An 18,571-nucleotide genomic window follows, 5' to 3' on the forward strand; every position below is an offset into this window, starting at 1 on the left:
CGAACGTCGCATTCCATAACTAATAGTTGGGTAATCTTGATTATTGGTATTGTGAAATATTAGTAATTAGGACTTATCATTAATCTTCATGCAATTGTACTAAGTACCCGAACCAGGACTTACTCAATTAGGGTGTTATGATGCCGACCCAGTGATAGACACTAAAACAAGATTAGTAGCTCTCAAATCGCAATTGATACCAGTGCAGGGTGTGTGCGGTTCTGATCAAACCGTGCAATTCTGCCTGGAGTATAAACCAGACTTTGTACGGTTTATTCAGACATGTACGGATGGTGACTGTAATATTCCGTTACATCGATTATTATTTTTATACCGATAAATTTAGGAACAAATAATAATTATATACACGTCTTGAGTTAGGATCACACGTGTGATTGTCCATATAGAAAATATTGTAGGAACTCTCACAAAAATTCAAATAATATCCCATTTAATTTTTAAAATAAATATATTCTTTAGCGGGTCTCAGCAATTATGAAATAAATACAAATCAAATCCTTATTTAAAACCTCGATTTGAGTTACTTCTTTTCGATAACCTCTCGAATTTAGCTTCAGTTGTAATTTTCAGATGGACAACTGTTAGTATTTCAATCACAGATCACTCATATCAATTCGGATTGAAATGAAATTTAATACCTGAAAATATAACTTCATGATCTACAACTTTCGTGTAGAAGACTATCCTAAATTCCAAAAGTAGGATTCTCCATAAAATTGTAAAGTCAGCAAATATTTCAGTTCGGAGACTGCAGACCTTTATCGATCATTTTTATCTTTTCTCCTCACTAGAAATTAGGATTAAGGTGAAACTAATTGCGTTAGAACCGTAACAGAAAAACTTACAACTCTTACATTTTAACTTTCTTCAAATTTCGAACTTATAATTCCAGTTATTTCAATCTTAGAAGACAAACATTAAAACGAAATTCTGTCATGGGCTCAAATCCGAATTTACAATATGTTGGTCCACTAAACTCAAGCCCAAAAATCACAAATCATCTTCTAAACCTAACCCTACCTTATATAAAGCCTCTCCACAGCCACCCCCCCCCCCCCCCCCCCCCCCCCCCCGCTTTCTTTTCCCTAACCCTAGCCGCCACAGCACCCTTTCCCTCATCATTTCGGATCTAAACCCCTGCTGGATCCAAACCGGCCAGCCAACTTCCGAAGAGAACCACCGCCTGTACGTCCATATTTTGGAGAAGCAATCAACATGAGAGTTGTAGTGCTCGGCGATACAGAACCATGAGCGCTGGATTCATCCCAATCGGAGTCTCGACTGCTGAGAACCGTCCAAAACAGTGACTGCTGCGCCTACCTTTCCTAAACTGCAAATTTCAAGTAATAAGTTTATTCTTAGATTATAATAGTTCATGAATAAGTACATCTAATTATAATCTGAATTTTTATTTACTTTTTAGAATTTCTGAAATTATATTTAAAAGAAATCTGAAAACTTTATTTTTAATGTATTGAGTTTATTATTCATATTATCCGAGATCATATAATTAATTTGATAGAGATTAATTTCTTTAACTTTAATAAAAGTCTGACAATTTCTTTATTAAACATTTTATTATTTTGTTGCATAAATTAAATAGATTAGGAGATGATAAGTTGGATCTTGTTGATAGAATCAATTTCGTTCTAAGTTCTATAAATTTATGAATAAGTATTCCTTAATTAAAATCTGAAAATTTAGTTCTTTAAAGGTATTATAATCCGAAATTATTCTCTTAATATTTTGGTATTATTCAATTGCAATCATATAATTTGTTTCAGTGTTTTCCTTTCATCAAGTAATCAAGATCTGATTTCAAAATCGGAATATGATGTATACTTTTATGTTTGATAACTTCGAATAGAAATTGACTAAACTCACTAATTGTCATCATTAGTATCTTATTAATTTCATATCTGTTTTGTTTATTGGAATAAAACAAATAAATTATTTTGATCTATATTTAGTCTATGTTAAATTATATTATTATATTATAATTTCAAACTTATTATATATTTAATTGGATATATTTTTATTATTATATCTAGTCAAAACAAAAGCTCTCAATTATGATAAAGATAAAGTTAACAGAGGCTAAAATCATCTATTTTGTTTATATATAATAATTAATGCGCAACACTAATTTAGGAGTATTGTGTACATGTCGTTTAGGTTCGAACCCTGGAACCCTAGAAGATCTCGAGACGCCTAACGACTTCCCTACGACAACAGGTGCGGGTTTCCTAGACTTTATAAAACTATTTTACTTTCCTATTGTCATTAAACTGTTTATTATTATTGCATTAGTCGGATTTATGCATGTTGTTGTCGAACCATTCGTGTGACTTGAGTAGACACAAATAACTTGCATGAAATGATAGGATTCATATATTGACCAATGGACTTGCATGAATAGGATGTGTTGAGCATGGCATGAACTGTGTGATTGAATAAATGTGTTTGGAAAAAAAACGAATATGGTAATTGAACAGGGGCCAATATGCTTGCATATTGGGATGTATACATTGGGTCTAGTGTTCGACTGGACCCCTCGATAACGTGACTGTAGGCGAAAGCGGTCCTGTCACGGGTCTAACCCTAGCGTCTGGCGGGAGTTCCGTGGTTAGGGCGACAGCCTCTCAGCGTCAGGCAGGAGTTCCGCGGTTGAGTTGGCGGTTTCTTTCGGAGTCGGGCGGGAGTTTCGCGGTCGAAGAAACAAGGAAATTAAGTGGTTTCTTCCGGCGTCGGGCGGGAGTTCTGCGGTCGGAGAAACAAGAAAAATAAGAAAAGAAAATGAAAGAATGATTAAGGAAATATATAGTAGTAGATGCATTGCATTAGGGAATACATATGCATTTTATTTCTTATCATATTTGTGAATATAAGTAAAGGTTTTATAAACTCTAGGCTGGAACTAAATCCTGCACTGAGAGAAGGTTTGATCTCTCACCCGTTCCACTTTTATGTGGGTTCCAGGTAACGAAAAGGAAGGATTCGAGCAAGGACAAGAGTGAGACTAAGCGGGAAGACATATTAGTGATAAATTGCCACATATTGTTTAAATTTTGTTTCTATGATTATATATTGATACATTGAGCAGGCATGGCAGTGTCTGTGTTACTAGCCATGCCTGCCATGATCGCTTGTGAAAACTCTTTTGCTTATGGAATAAAATGTGGCTTTATTAAATTTTATTGATAATGTATGTGATGTGCACACGCCTTACGTAGAAATACGTGGCGGGTTGTCTCGGGGTGTCACAGTGACAGAGCCGCATGCTATTGAGTGACTTTACATTGATAGGTATTAGCAGTAGCATGCGGTTGGTGACAGACCATGCGCAATTGTTATAACAACTAGAACCTAGATTAAACACAAGTTTGAATGAAATAATGTCTGATTCCCTAGAAGCTCATCTTCTAAACACTTAATCTACTACTACTTTTCTGTTGTAATTCAACATTACAACCAAACAACCAACGATCAATCAATCAAACACAATCAACTAACCTAAAGGAACCGATAAGCTAGAACTTAGTTTATATCTTAGATCTCTTAATACACCATCCCTGCGGATCGACACCCTAATCTTATACTATACGATAGATTCATTCACTTGTGAATCGACAGTAGATTAGACAATAGGGTTATAAATATTATAAGTATTGATTTCCACCCTATCAAATATCTGTGCGGATACGGATACAGATACAGATATGATTTTGAATTTTAATTATCCATATTCGAATAGTAGATATATACTATATAATTTAATATATATATATTATGAAAATATTTATGTATATATCTTTGGATATCTGATATCCGATCCGTATCTGTATCCGAAAAATAAAAGCGGATTCAGATATGGTTTTACCACTATCCTATGTTACCCCGATACTCCACTTTAGGCCCCGTACCCGTATCGGGTGCGTATCGGACATGGATACGCACCCGATACGGCTCTGATACGCCAGCTGGCGTATCAGGTTATGTGGCGTATCCCTTTCCCTTCGATACATCATGTGATACGGCTTATAAGAGTTGGATACGTTTCAAATGTTAGGTTTTCATTTTCTCCGCTCCTGGACGCGCAGCCCAAACAAAAAATAGAAAAAAAAAACCCTCTACTTTCTCTCTCTCTCTCGGTGCAATACGACGCTCTCCGGCCGGCGCTCGACGCTCGGCTTCTCTTCGCCGTACCTTTGCTTCTCTGTCTTCTCTCTCCGGCTAAGTTATTTTCTTTTAAGTGCATCTTCGGCTCTCCTCCGTATATCCTCCTCTGATTTACAGCTCGATTTTCTTTCAATTGGCCAGTTATAATCTTCTGTTAGATTCTGTCTCGAATCATTATTTGTCATTTATGTACCTTTCAACTGTTAATTGATTTTTTTTATTCAAGGTCAGAAATCGATTTGAAGTTTGTACCTTGAATTTGTGCATTAAACAAGTATACCGTAAAATCACGTACTGAGGTAAAATCATTGTTGATATATGATATATGCCTATATCATTTATTGTTTGATTAATATTTGAGAGTTCAATTTCAGATTGAATGATTTTTATAATAAATTATGGACTGCCGTTTAACAGATTGAAATTGTTGTAATCTTATATATTGTACCATTGTAGTTAATTTGATTGACTGAACTTAATAAAATTTATTCCTGTTGCATTCTATATTATGTATTTTATTTGGGAATTGTTTTCTCTTATTAATTATTATTATTTGTAATTGATTTCTAATTTTCTATGTATTCTCTAACATCATGCAGTCCTCTTTAATGTGTTCAACCCCGGATAGCATAGGTAGTACTGTCTCAAGCAATGTTACTAATTTCACACCATTATGGGAATATGTGGTGATGACAGAGAGGTCAGGTGCTGGAGGTAATAAGGCGTTCATTTGTAATTTTTGCAAGGCATCATTCAAGGGGTCATACTTTCGAGTGAAGGCACATTTACTCAAAATAACTGGACAAGGTATTAAAATATGTGACAAGGTGACACATGAGGAGGTTAGCAGGCTAAAGAAATTGCAAGATGAGGCAGATTTGAGGGAAAATGCGAAGGTGCCCAACCATGTCCCACTACCAAGTGCAAGTGGCTCTTCCTCGTGTCCTACTACCTCAGTTTCCATGGGAGTGAGAGAAGGAAAGAGGCAAAGGATGCCAACATCTATCGATAAAGCATATGATGTGGCTAAAAGAAATGAAATTAAGGAGGAGATTGCTAGGGCATTTTACACGGGATGTCCCTCTTTTAATTTTGCGAGAAACCCCCATTTCATTAACTCTTATGTTTTGTTGTCAAATAGTGGGAAAAAAAAACAATCATGGAATCCCACATCTCATACACTAAATGCAAACAGGGTTGTCGGTGTCCGCAATTCTCAACATCTCATAAATCGGCTCGGTGAACTCAAGAATATACTCAATTTTCTTCCAAAACCCTGCTTCATCTAGGATCTTTTCCCTCACAAAGTTAGCTCTATCAATATTATCCTCTTGATAATTACTCCAACATTCTTTTATAACCATCTCTTTTAGCCCCTTTTTAACTTGAAAGAACCTTTTCAGCACAACAATTACTGAAGCAAAACGTGTCTCGGGCGCCGAAAGTAACTTGAGTTCACAACACTCAAGATACATATGCAACCGCATTGAATGATTGTTAATAAAATTCTTGATGGAAAACACATCCGAGGACACCAAACTAATCCAACTACATTCATCATAGACAATTTGATTAGGTTGGGTATTTTTTGCGGCACATATATTTTTCAAAGCAAGGTTAAGTGTGTGAACAACACAATGTGTCCAAAAGATGTTAGGATATTGGGCTTCAATTATCATCCCCACTGCCTTACAAACTGGAGCATTATCTGTAATTACTTGTACCACCTTTTGAGACCCAACCTCATCAATCACTTCTTTAATCATTTTGGAAATAAAATATCTATCTTTTACCTTACCTTGGCAATTAATAGCCTTTAGAAACATCGGCCTGCCATCGGTTATTGTGACAAAGTTTATTAAAGGCCTTCTTTGTACATCTGTCCATCCATCGGTTACAATAGATACATCATTTTGTACCCATTTGCTCTTAAGTGACTCGAGTAAACGACCAAAATGAATCCTCTCTCTATCTAGGAGGGTAGTTCTAAGCTCGTTGTAAGTGGGAGGCTTAAATCCTTTGATTGATAAAGTGAAAGCCATCATTTATCGTCATGAGGGAAAGAGAGATGATGAAGAATCAACATTTTTCAATGTGGTGAGCTCAATTTTGAACGAAAGATGGGCAAAAAGCAACACTCCTCTTCATTGCTTGGCTCACTCATTGAACCCAAGGTATTGATACACTTGTGTTTTCATTTTAAGTATTTTTTTTTTGAAAAAAAAAACATATTAAGACATTCTGTCCAGATCTGATTTTAACAAAGAATTCACTATATTTGACAACTAATGCATGTTTTTACTTAAATATTTTTGTAATAGGTACTATAGTGCACAATGGCTTAATGTTAATTCAAATCGTGTGCCTCCTCATTTGGGCGGAAAGATATCAAGCATGAGAAATCAATGTGTTAAAAGACTCTTTCCAAATAATGACGAATGAGATGCGTGCAAGAAGAATTTGTTAGATTCTCCATTTGTGGTGGCGGATTTGATGTACATGATTCTATTGTGGATAGGGGAGTAGTAAAGCCACTTGATTGGTGGGTGACTTATGGTGGGCCGACTCCTAATCTCCAATATGTAGCTTTGAAGTTGCTCAATCAACCGTCATCATCTTCATGTTGCGAGAGAAATTGGAAAACTTATTCTCTTATTCATGATGCTAAGAGAAATCAAATGACACCCAAGCGTGCCGAGGATTTGGTTTTTGTGCATTCTAACTTAAGACTTCTTTCTAGAAGATCCCCCCAATATTCAACAGGAGAGAGTAGGTTTTGGGATGTGGCGGGTGATGCACATGAGCCATTTGATGGTGCCGAGCAACTTGCCGTTGCAAGTCTTTCACTTGATGAGCCGGAGTTTGAGATGATAGTGTTTGGCAATAATGTGTTGTATTAGATGAAGTATGAACTTGTTTTGGAGATTTAGTATTTCACTTGTTGTGTTGGATCTTTTAATTAATTAGTCTAATTTATTATGAAGTATGAACTTAAGTTTAATTTTATGGACTTTGAATTTTATGAAGTGTTTAGTCTATTTGATTTGAATTTGAATGGATGTTATGGATCTAATTTTATGTTGTTGATATTATAATTTTCGGTTGTTACTATCAATTGTATGTTTGTAATTGTTGTTATTTAATTTAAATTAGTTTTTTAGATAAATTTATAAATTTGGGTGAGATGAATGTGTACATATACTATAGCAAAGTTTTAATTTTTTTTTATTTGTGGAGTTGTAATATAAATATTGAATTAATCATATAATTAAAATAATATTAATAGCCGTATCGTATCCTTCATTTTTGAAAATTGCCATATCGCCGTATCCGTATCATATCTGATACGATACTCGTATCCGTATCTATGCAACATAGCCACTATTCGATCCATTTGCACCCCTATATATGTGATATAATTATGAATTGTATATTGTCATGTATGATTGTTCTATTAAAGGGATCTATAAAGATTAAGGATATTCGACAATTTATATATTCATTAGGGTGTAGTTTATAAATGTGTAGATCTATACGAGCAAAGTTCAAATTATTGATGGACTGATTGTGAGATTTGCAATTAAGGAGAAATGCATATACAAAGTACATAAATCAGATAATTTTTAGAGAGTTGTGCAGGCCGCACAAAGCTCTGGTTAATTATGGTAAGTCAGTTCTCATGTAATCTGGTTGGTCATGCGATCGAAGATGCGTTGCCAGAATTTATGTTTCCTTATTTAAGTGGATTGATTCCCAAGGCGTAAGATATCATAACACACAACACAGACTCTGAGAGGTTATTGATAGATATACAGATATATGGCATTCTCTTCTTCTTCCACTATCTAAGAAAGAGAGGAGAGGTCCATAAAGGAATTGGAGGATTTCTCAAGAGTAAGGTATTGATATTTTGGAAGACTTATTCTCACAACTAGATGGCTACACAGTAAAAAGGGCCTCTTGCCATTAGAGACAAGTCTTGTGCTCGCGGAGACAGTTGGTCTCAAGAGATCGACTTATTCAATAGGAACTTTTATGGAATCATGTATTAAATTTTGCACTTCAGTTCTTTAAGTTTTGAATCAGCTTTGGCATAAGACAATCATGAGAATTAAGGTGGAAAATTATTTCTCCTCCCCAGAGTATAAGTGTTTTACTTCTAGATGGAGTTTAATTGTTTAACCTCTAGATGAGGTGTAATTGTTTGACTTCCTAACAAACTATATGTAGCTACCGTGCTACGAAACCAACGCTCGACTCAACCTTTTAAATGTAATTTAAATTTTATTCGGAGTCGCCACCTATTATGCAATGGGAAATACACAATCTAATTTATATATGTCCATGGATAAGCTAGGTTCGTGTCTTGGTTATGAATGTGGAAGGTGTTAGGCACCACATTCATCCGATAAATTGGTCTCTACTAATTCTAGCTTTCAAAAATATATTTCAATGATAATATATGTTACAAAATGAGATAACCAAGCTTGACAATAACAATAAAAAGAAGGAAGGAAGAAGAAAAAAAAGAAACAAAGCAACTAAAAATGGAAATTAATCAAAAAAAATTCAAGCCACGTTGGTCTTCATTCTCGTTGTTAGAACGTCATGATAATTTCTTTGATGGCTTGGATGGATGGTTTTAGTATTTTGAGAACTTGGTTAATGGAATAGCATAGCAGGGTTGTCACTCATGATTTTTTTAGGCTCATTATGTTAGGGTTTCATGAGGATATTTGTGAAAAACTATTTTTCTTCCTTGCTGTTTTTTTTTCTGTGGACTGAATTATGGACGTTTTTACTCTCTTTTTTGTGCTTTAGATGCTCTAACCAACCATGAAGATGAAGTGAAGATGCAGGGGGCTATTTATAGGTGAAGTTTGAAGCCTTTTGAAGCTTAAAATTGTACTTAATCTGCTGCAAGAAGCCATGCCCCACAACTGAACCTATTTTGAACAGATTTGACTAGAATTAGAAAAAGGCTGTGAAAAACATTGAAATATAATGATTATAATGCAGGAGAAGAATCCAAACTATGCCTACAGGTACTTAGAAGGCTTTTCTTAATTTTAATGATCATTCTACACATCTTAATGATGTTTATCACCAAGAACAAGTGGAAACATAGCAGCAGAATTCTTGCTGCTAAAATTCAGAAATTTGCCTTCTTCTTTGATCAATTCCAAGAGGATAAAAAGATGAAAATTTGCAGCAAGGACATGACTAGACCATATGTTTTTAATATGCATAAATGAGTTAATTTTATTGCTTTAAATCTCAATTTTTGCTGTTGAATTTGCTGCTAGAAAAAAACTGTGCTGCTGGAATTTTTCTGCCGAGTTTTTTTTCTAGCTGCTGGGATTTTTTGCATATGACTTAAATCAGAAAAATATTGTTAGTATTTGTAAGTTTAGGTAAATAATTTAGGGTTTAAATTTTAAGACCTAAATGATGAATTTTAAAATAGGTAATTTTTTGCTTCAAGTAAGATAGTTGGCGGCTACTGGTACTCACCATACTCTTAGACATAAAATGTATACTTTTTTTGTTATGATGTTTGGAGTTGCTCTCTTAGCTTGAAGTAGCAAGTAAGAACAAGGCCTTATCACAAAGTTGAATAGTATATTCTCATAATAATGCACAAACTCACTGAGTTGATGTGCTGAAATTAAACGGACATCTACTACTCGCTCATTGCCAAACGATTATTGTACCATATGACTTCTATATATTGTATCCTACTAGTTATATTCATTGATAATTTCTTGGATAACTAAGCATCAAATAATCTCTAATACTTACTGTAATACCACGAAAATTAAAATATTAAATTAAGGTACGATGTTAATAATTATATATATATATATATAGATGGGTTATGGTGCATTGCAATGCATAGGCCATGGTGTGCATTGGACCATAAATTACCGATTCAAAGTCCAAATGACCGATCGAAACCGTTCATCTTGTTCTCCATATTAATATGTGCTTGGAGACCAAATTTTATATTTTTTGGAATTTTTTTACTATTTATTAAGCCACTTTGAAAATCGCTGATCCAACGGTGGCTTCTGATTTTACTGTTCCAAACAGTCACCGTTGGATCAGCGATTTTCAAAGTGGCTTAATAAATAGTAAAAAAATTCCAAAAAATATAAAATTTGGTCTCCAAGCACATATTAATATGGAGAACAAGATGAACGGTTTGGATCGGTCATTTGGACTTTGAATCGGTGATTTATGGTCCAATGCACACCATGGCCTATGCATTGCAATGCACCATAGCCCATCTCTATATATATATATTTCTCCTCTTTCTAAACTGTTATGATTACTCAAAACCAGAGACCCAGAACTAACGTATTATCATCTTTGAATAGTCACAAATCATGTAAAGTTATGCTCAAAAAAATAAAATTTAATCGTATATATGTATGTAGCTGCAACGAGAGGCAGCAGAATTGGGGGCAACCGTTGATTTTAAAAGAGAAGAGGAAGGAACTGACAGCGGGTCCCACTGTTCACTTAATAAACAGAACGTACCGTTAGAAAGAGCTGTGCCGTTAGGAAGGCATCGCTGATGATAGGGTCCCACTAAACAGAGAAAACGGAGCAGGCAGTCAAAGGGAAACTGAAATGGACCCTCCATTGAGGTGTCACAGCTTGAAGGATTGAATAATACTCAACCAAATTCTGTTATTTCTGTTGCAATGTAATCGCCTATATAAGGCCAGTGTAATCCTGAAACAAGGTTATGAAATGAAATAAGATTTTCTAGGTTTCTATCTATCCATTTTCTCTACTGTTTTTTACTGGTATCTTAGATTCAATTCTTTGAAATTGAATCGAATTGCTTGATCTTGTGTTCAATTCACGATCTCTGTTGCTTCGCTACGTCTTGGACGTAGCAATTGGTATCAGAGCCGTTCGAAGCAACCCTGGGAAGGCAACGCAGCAAGAACTCCAAGAACTCATCAATGGCGGGGAAGACACGAGGTTCCAATTCAGGGGATGATGAGCAGCGCCAACTCGACATGGCTGTAATTAGTGATAAAGTCTCCAGGTCTGAATCATCTCAAAGAGAGCTGAGTGATAGAATGGGGCGAATTGAAGATGAATTCAAGGTTGGCATGAGCAAGATGATGGAGATGATGGAGGGGCTGGCCGCTAAACAACATCACGAAATTGGAGAGACCAGCCATAGTCAGCCCGTCAACCCTCCGAAGCGCAATCAGGAACGACCTCCAATTCTTGATGAAAATCAAGAAGATGCAAGACGAAGACGAGATAATTGGCATGGCAATAGCTCCAATCCAGAACCAAGATTCAACATTCCTCGTTTCGACTTCCCAACCTTTAATGGTGATGACCCAACTGACTGGGTTGAGGAAAGTAATTACTATTTCGATGTTTTCCAGACATCGGAGATGTATAAAGTGAGAATGGCCACGATGCACTTCACGGGCGAAGCAAAAGAATGGTACAAAGGCTACAAATTGGCGAAACCAGAACCACCATGGCCAATACTAATTGAAGAAGTGCTAAGGTATTTTGCTAGAATCAGTGCTAATCCAATAGCAGAGTTCAAGAAAATCCAACAACAAGGCAGTATTGATGATTATATCAAGAACTTCTCCAGAGCAAAATCTAGATTGATGAGCCAAGTAAGAATAGATAGTGAGTTGTTTTTCAGAGAGTGTTTCATCAGCGGGTTGAAGGAAGAAATTCAAAATACAATTGGGTTGTTTAAACCTGGCTCTCTAGATGACGCTTTCCAGACAGCAAGGCAATTAGAACTCTCATTTAGCACAAATTCCAGAAGGATGAGCCATAATTCAGTTAGAACCCAAATTTGTGATACTACCAACTATCAAGAACCAAACAAAAATTGGAAAGACACCACAAATCAAAACACCAGACACCACAATCCTGCTCAAAGCTTAATGGAAGAACGAAGAACCAAAGGTCTTTGTTACAAGTGTGGGGATAAGTTTTATCCGGGCCACAAGTGTTCAAAGCAAGCTCTTCATGCCTTGATTGCTGAAGGTGGGGAAGAAGAAGAATGGGGCAGTGAAATGGTTGAACTCAGCACTGGGCAAGAGAAGGAAGCAACCATTGCTAATTGTGAGCCGGGAGATGATCTCGACAGCACAACACTGAGAGTTGATGGAAAGATTGGTCAATTCCCTATAGTGGCACTACTGGACAGTGGGAGCTCGCATTCATTCCTCCACCCTGAAGTTGTTAACCACTTGAAGCTCCCAATTGAAAAAACAAGGCACTTGAAGGTTAAATTGGCGGATGGTAGGCGGATGATATCGGAGTCCGTGTGTAATAATCTGAAATTTCAACTACAGGGCCATGAATTAGTAGCTAATCTCAGGTTATTAGATATACAAGGGTACGATGTAATACTTGGAGTCAGCTGGATGAAAAAGGTCGGACCCGTAACAATGGATTTTGAAAAAGGAACCTGTGAGATCAAACACGAGGGTAGAAAAATCGAGTTAATTTCAGGAGGTCCGTTTGCAGATGCGAAAATGTGTGAGGACATTTACGAAGAATTGAAGGCGAACGATCCTAGAAATGCAATTTCCAGCTTATTCAGCTTAGAGGTGACCGGGCTACAACCTATCAAGCACGAGGGACAGAATTTGGGATTACATATGATTTCACACGATATTGAGCACACCAATGAGTCAGGCAACCTTGAAATAGGGTGGGGCTACAAGAAACTTAAGCTCGAGGGCGAGCAATTTCTCAAGGGGGAGGGAATGCAACGAGAGGCAGCAGAATTGGGGGCAACCGTTGATTTTAAAAGAGAAGAGGAAGGAACTGACAGCGGGTCCCACTGTTCACTTAATAAACAGAACGTACCGTTAGAAAGAGCTGTGCCGTTAGGAAGGCATCGCTGATGATAGGGTCCCACTAAACAGAGAAAACGGAGCAGGCAGTCAAAGGGAAACTGAAATGGACCCTCCATTGAGGTGTCACAGCTTGAAGGATTGAATAATACTCAACCAAATTCTGTTATTTCTGTTGCAATGTAATCGCCTATATAAGGCCAGTGTAATCCTGAAACAAGGTTATGAAATGAAATAAGATTTTCTAGGTTTCTATCTATCCATTTTCTCTACTGTTTTTTACTGGTATCTTAGATTCAATTCTTTGAAATTGAATCGAATTGCTTGATCTTGTGTTCAATTCACGATCTCTGTTGCTTCGCTACGTCTTGGACGTAGCAGTAGCAGTATTTAAATAGTATGTAAATAGGGTATGATTATAACCCGAAAACACAAGACTCAAAGTTTAGTATAAATAACCGACAGCCACAATACATAGATATATAGGGGTGTGTATATATATATATATCTGATTAGTTACTCGAAATAAGAGTCGCAACTGCTCAGAATAGTCGGCACTTAACCCCTGATTCAAGTTAGAAGCCGCGTTATATATGTGATAATAACCGTCTGTTCGCATCTCTCTATTTATTTCTTCCGCATCTTCACCGATTCTGTATTCTTCTCAATTGTTTATTCCTTTTCTTCCGCCATAGTCACAGAGGTCATCAAACTCTATCCTTGTTGTCAATTTTTTTATTCTTTTTCATTCATATACTGACCAATCCGTGCAAACCAATGTTTTCAATTTCATTAAACTAATAGTTATTTGAGTTGCGTTTTGTTTGTTTCTTTTTGTTACATTCATTTGGAATTGGATTGTCTTATATTATATTTATATAAACATGCCTTGGCTTAGATAGTCAGATACGTTTCAATTTTTGTATTTAATCAATATAGAAACTTGTGTCGTTAGTTTTTCTCTGTTTGCATTTCGGATTTGAAATTGAATTATTTTATAATACTTATATATATATTTCATGCCTCCGTGTAGATAGTCATATTATACCTCCTTGTCTTTTCATGTATGTCTCCTCTGTTTTTTTTTCTGTTTCCTTTCGGTTTGTATTTGAGTATTTTATATTATATACATATATATATAAATTAATTTGATAATAGTCCGACAGTTAGTTTGGAATTCGACTATGTTATTAAATTTGTTTATATAAGTTAGATTAGATGGCAATAAATATATTTGATTATATCTTGAATGACAGTCAAATGAAAATATATTAAATACTAATTTAGAAACCGTGTTACATGATCTAGGTTTGAGTTCTAAAGTAAAGAGTGACGAAGAAACGGTAGCGAACTACACCACAATAGCAGGTACGGGTTTCCTGGACCTTGTCAAATTGTACTTACCGTTTTGTATGCATATTATTTATTTAATTGTTTGGAATTGTGCATGTTGAATCGAACGATCCCTTTGGCTTGTTTAGAATTACAATAGGTTTATTTCATATCGATCATAAGACTTGTAAGTAGGGTGTGTTGAGCATGATATCGTGTAGTGTTAAATGACAAACGTAAAAAGTAACGGATATGTTAAAGGAAAGGGGCCAACATGTGTTGAATGCATGTTGGAATGTATACATTGGGTCTAGGTTCGACTAGACCCCTCGTCAACGTGGCGTTGGATGGATTTCCCGTCACGGGTCAAGACCTAGCGTAGGGTGGATTCCCCGTCTAGTGAGACAGCCAATATCTAGCGTAGGGTGGATTCCCCGTCTAGTGAGAAGTCTTCCGTTGTTGGATGGATTTCCGAGCGGAGTGACGGTCTTCCAGTGTTAGATGGATTTCCCACTGGATTGGCAAATAAATGGATTAATGGAAAACTTGAAAGATAATTAAAGAAGTGTGTGTGTGTGTGTGTGTGTGTGTGTTTTAAATATTGCATGACATGTGAGGATATAATAATTATATCCTATTTGTAATAATAAGTAAATTTGACAAATTCCGGGACTGGAACTAAATCCCGTACTGAGAGACTGTTCGATCTCTCACCCGTTTCCACTTATGTGGGTTCCAGGAAATGATGAAGCCGGCTAGGAGCACGAATAGGAGGGATGTGGATCAGGAAGGTAACGAGCTGACTGCTCAAGTATCTTTTTAATTTCTTTAGTTAAACTTTAAATTCTCTCTTTAGAAGTGGATACATTGACTGACATGGCAATTATCGGTTTGTTTGGCATGTTTGTCTTGATCTCATGTTGAATTTATGTTGTGTGTTTGAACTACTTGTGATGTTAAAAGACTTCGTTTGACTTTTACATATTGCATGAGTATTTATTATTGATAATGTATGTGATGTGCACACGCCTTACGTATCATTACGTGGCGGGTTGTCTCGGGGTATGACACTTACCAACTTCTAGCTAGGCAAATAGATAATACCATATTATTTTTTTATACTTTAGGTGATCACTTATGTTTTACCAGAATCGGAATGCTAACTCTTTTGAAATAATTTTTCTTTTGGGATGGCATGATTTTTCACCCATATGAATCAGTATATATATCACCTTTTTAAGAAAAAATTAATTAATTTAATATTTAAAGGCAACATCATGTGAAATAGTCAAATATTAAGCTGAAATTGTAGCTAGAATCCAGCTGAAAAGGAGTTTCAAGTTGCTCCTTGGCTGGTTTTGCCACTTGCACAAGTGATTTGACTATACATTTTATAATCATAACTTGTCATCTTGCTACTAACTTTATTTGGTGAACTTTTCTGAATTTTTTTCTTAGGCTTTGTAGTGTAATCATGCTCACAACTTATGAAGCATATTAGATGTATTTTTTCTGGATTTTCATAGCATCAGAAGGTATATGTATTAAATCTAGAATAAAATGACACAAAAGGTTATTCTTTATATATTAAAAAGGTTTCTTTGTGGAGAAGAAAAATATACGCTTGATATAAATAGTAATGTCTTGCGAAGCTAAGCATGAATATTAAGGGTTTGCACATATTTAATAAAACATGGTTAGTAATATTGATAAGATCTGATTATATATTATCTTCTTGAAAAATGCATTCGTGACTTACTAATTTTTGCTATATATGCTAAAAGAGAAGCATGGCATGATGATGCAAACCGATGTTAGTTTTATACATGAAGCAATAATTAATTATCATTTGATCATAAAAAGATGAGGGTGAAAAATAAACATGTTGACGATATGATATTTTATTTTCAACAAATGATTGCTTAAAATTTTGGATGCGTGACAATTACAGTGTGATCGGAACCACCACTTTGATGGAGTTCAATTGATTTCAATTCAATGGTATTCAATAGAAATGATTTCCAATTGAAATTTGTTGATCGGAATAAAAGTAAAAAGGAATTGAATTCAAATCTAGTTTGTGATTGAAAAGTCTATATAATAGAAGGAAATGATTTCAATTAAATAAAAATGACACTTTTATCCTTGCTGTGTTTCTTTGTTGAAATAATGATCATGTATTGATGACACGTCACTGGTACGGTACCGTACTTGATGGTCTGCCTTCTTAAGAAGCCAGTCCTCAACCATTATTTTTTTTGAGAAAAAGTATGGGTCAAGCCCTTACTTAATTCCATTAATAATGGTAAACTTACAAAAGTTTTGTAACAAAATTAAACACAAAATGGTAACAGCACAAACATCTGAGTCATAACAGAAAAGTGAAGTAAGAAATAAAAGGGTCCAATCGCCCGAGAGAAAAGAAAAAACAAAGAAGAAGCTGAAAACAGGAAAAAACAATTTTTTTGCAATAACGTCCCTGATATTCTCTTTGCTGTATCAGTGAGTATGCGTACCAGCAGGGTGGTAATTCTTCATCTTTACTAGCATCATAACCCCCATGCCGGTCTTGCATGTTACATCGCCAGTGGGTGATTTTTGACCCTTTTGCCTCTTTTGTCCCTCGCTATTACTCTTGTATGTACTGTTGGCTCCCTTGTCAGGGCGGTTGGTACCACGCCTCCGTACCAGTCCGCGTACCAGTATCATGCAAAAGCCATTGTTTCATGAATCAACTTCACATAAGGATTGTTGTTTATACTGTCCGCTCTACAACCACACAACAATTTGTCATCTAATTTAGCAAGTAAACAAATTTATTATCTTAAATTACAAGAGAAATTCAAACTTTGTGCTCTTTATTCTCCAATCCTTCAATTTTACCAAAAAAAACACAACCACAAAAAAGAAGGTATCCAAAATTGAGGAGCTTACACTGAAATTTTCTTCAATGAATCGCCCTTGCCAGTGGCTTCAACTTTTGGTATCGCTAATCAATCTGATTTCCACAAAGCGAAGAGATACTAGGGCTCGCTGGAACTTCTCTTCTTTGCTTTGTAGAGTTGCAGAGATCATGGATTGGAAGCAGAATATAAAGAGGAAGAGGAAGGGTATGGCTGGAAATAAAATACCGCCAAAATTTTGACAAATGAACTCCCGCCGAATCTCTTGGTTTTTCACGGGAAAATTTTTGGCGAAAAATCTCCCTCCAATTCGCGTCGAAAGAAATCGTTTCTCGTCGCTCAGAGTTTTCCGATCTGCAAATTTTGAAATACGTCAATTCTATTTCTCATTTAACGAGAAAGTTGTGGTTCCGATCACAGTGTTAATATGCATAGTGGTTTCATCCAAAATGTTTTACTAAATGCAGCTTGTTAAGACTATTAAAACCAAATTAATTGACTAATCCTTATCCTTAGCTTAACTTTTAAAAGAGGATATAAGAAATAAATCTTTTATAAGATTCTTATTCGCAGTTATACTTCATCTAAATGCAAAGACATAAGCTAATATTTATCTCAGATTAAAAAAATATATAGCATACTACATGTTTAGATATTTATAGTTTATCAAAGCGAGGGTTGAATACTTGTTCCTATCATAATAGACAATGTGGTACTTGCTTAGAACTGGTATTTTGGTGTACCGAACGTATGTTCAGGCTTGAATGATGCAATTCATAATTTAAACCAAAATAACTAATTCATGTCATAATTTGAGATCTTATCTTAATTTTGCGAGATAATATTTTTTTGAGATATGTTTTTTTTTCTCACTCTATATATATTTTTTAGATTTTATCTTAATTTTGCGAGGTGGTACATAGTACTAGAATTTATCTTAAAACCATGGATAGGAAACCGTCAGTAATAATCATCATTATATTTGAAGTATCTTTCATAATATTCTCATGCTGAATTTTGTTCAACCTATAGTGCACATCTTCAGTTCGAGACTAGGCAATAAAAATGATACTTATCGAAAGAAATTTGATTGCAGAGCATACTTATCGAGATAACATTCTTCATTTGTCTTGGGTTTTTCAACTTGCATTTGGTGCAAGCACATGTTTTTTTTATTGTCAAGATTATGCAATTTGGGGTGTCTACACTATCCAAGATATCAAATATTTAGGGATTTATGCGAATAATATAATTTGTTGGAGGGCACAAAGT

General features: G+C 35.5%; 1 long non-coding RNA gene and 1 pseudogene across 2 annotated transcripts; both read left to right on the forward strand.

The window, feature by feature from the left end:
• Nucleotides 1-1,266: 1,266 nt before the first annotated feature.
• On the forward strand, nt 1,267-3,105 carry LOC144561492 (uncharacterized). Its single transcript, XR_013513863.1, has 3 exons — nt 1,267-1,364; nt 2,197-2,256; nt 3,001-3,105. It is a non-coding gene; the product is annotated as an uncharacterized LOC144561492 (long non-coding RNA).
• A 1,688-nt stretch (nt 3,106-4,793) lies between these two features.
• LOC144561898 (uncharacterized) lies at nt 4,794-7,144 on the forward strand (annotated as a pseudogene). The gene is made up of 3 exons (XR_013513936.1): nt 4,794-5,277; nt 6,209-6,374; nt 6,522-7,144. The product of XR_013513936.1 is annotated as an uncharacterized LOC144561898 (transcript).
• Nucleotides 7,145-18,571: the final 11,427 nt, after the last annotated feature.

Source organism: Carex rostrata, chromosome 11 (genome assembly GCF_964058835.1).
Source record: "Carex rostrata chromosome 11, lpCarRost1.2, whole genome shotgun sequence".
NCBI classification, from domain to species: Eukaryota; Viridiplantae; Streptophyta; class Magnoliopsida; order Poales; family Cyperaceae; genus Carex; species Carex rostrata.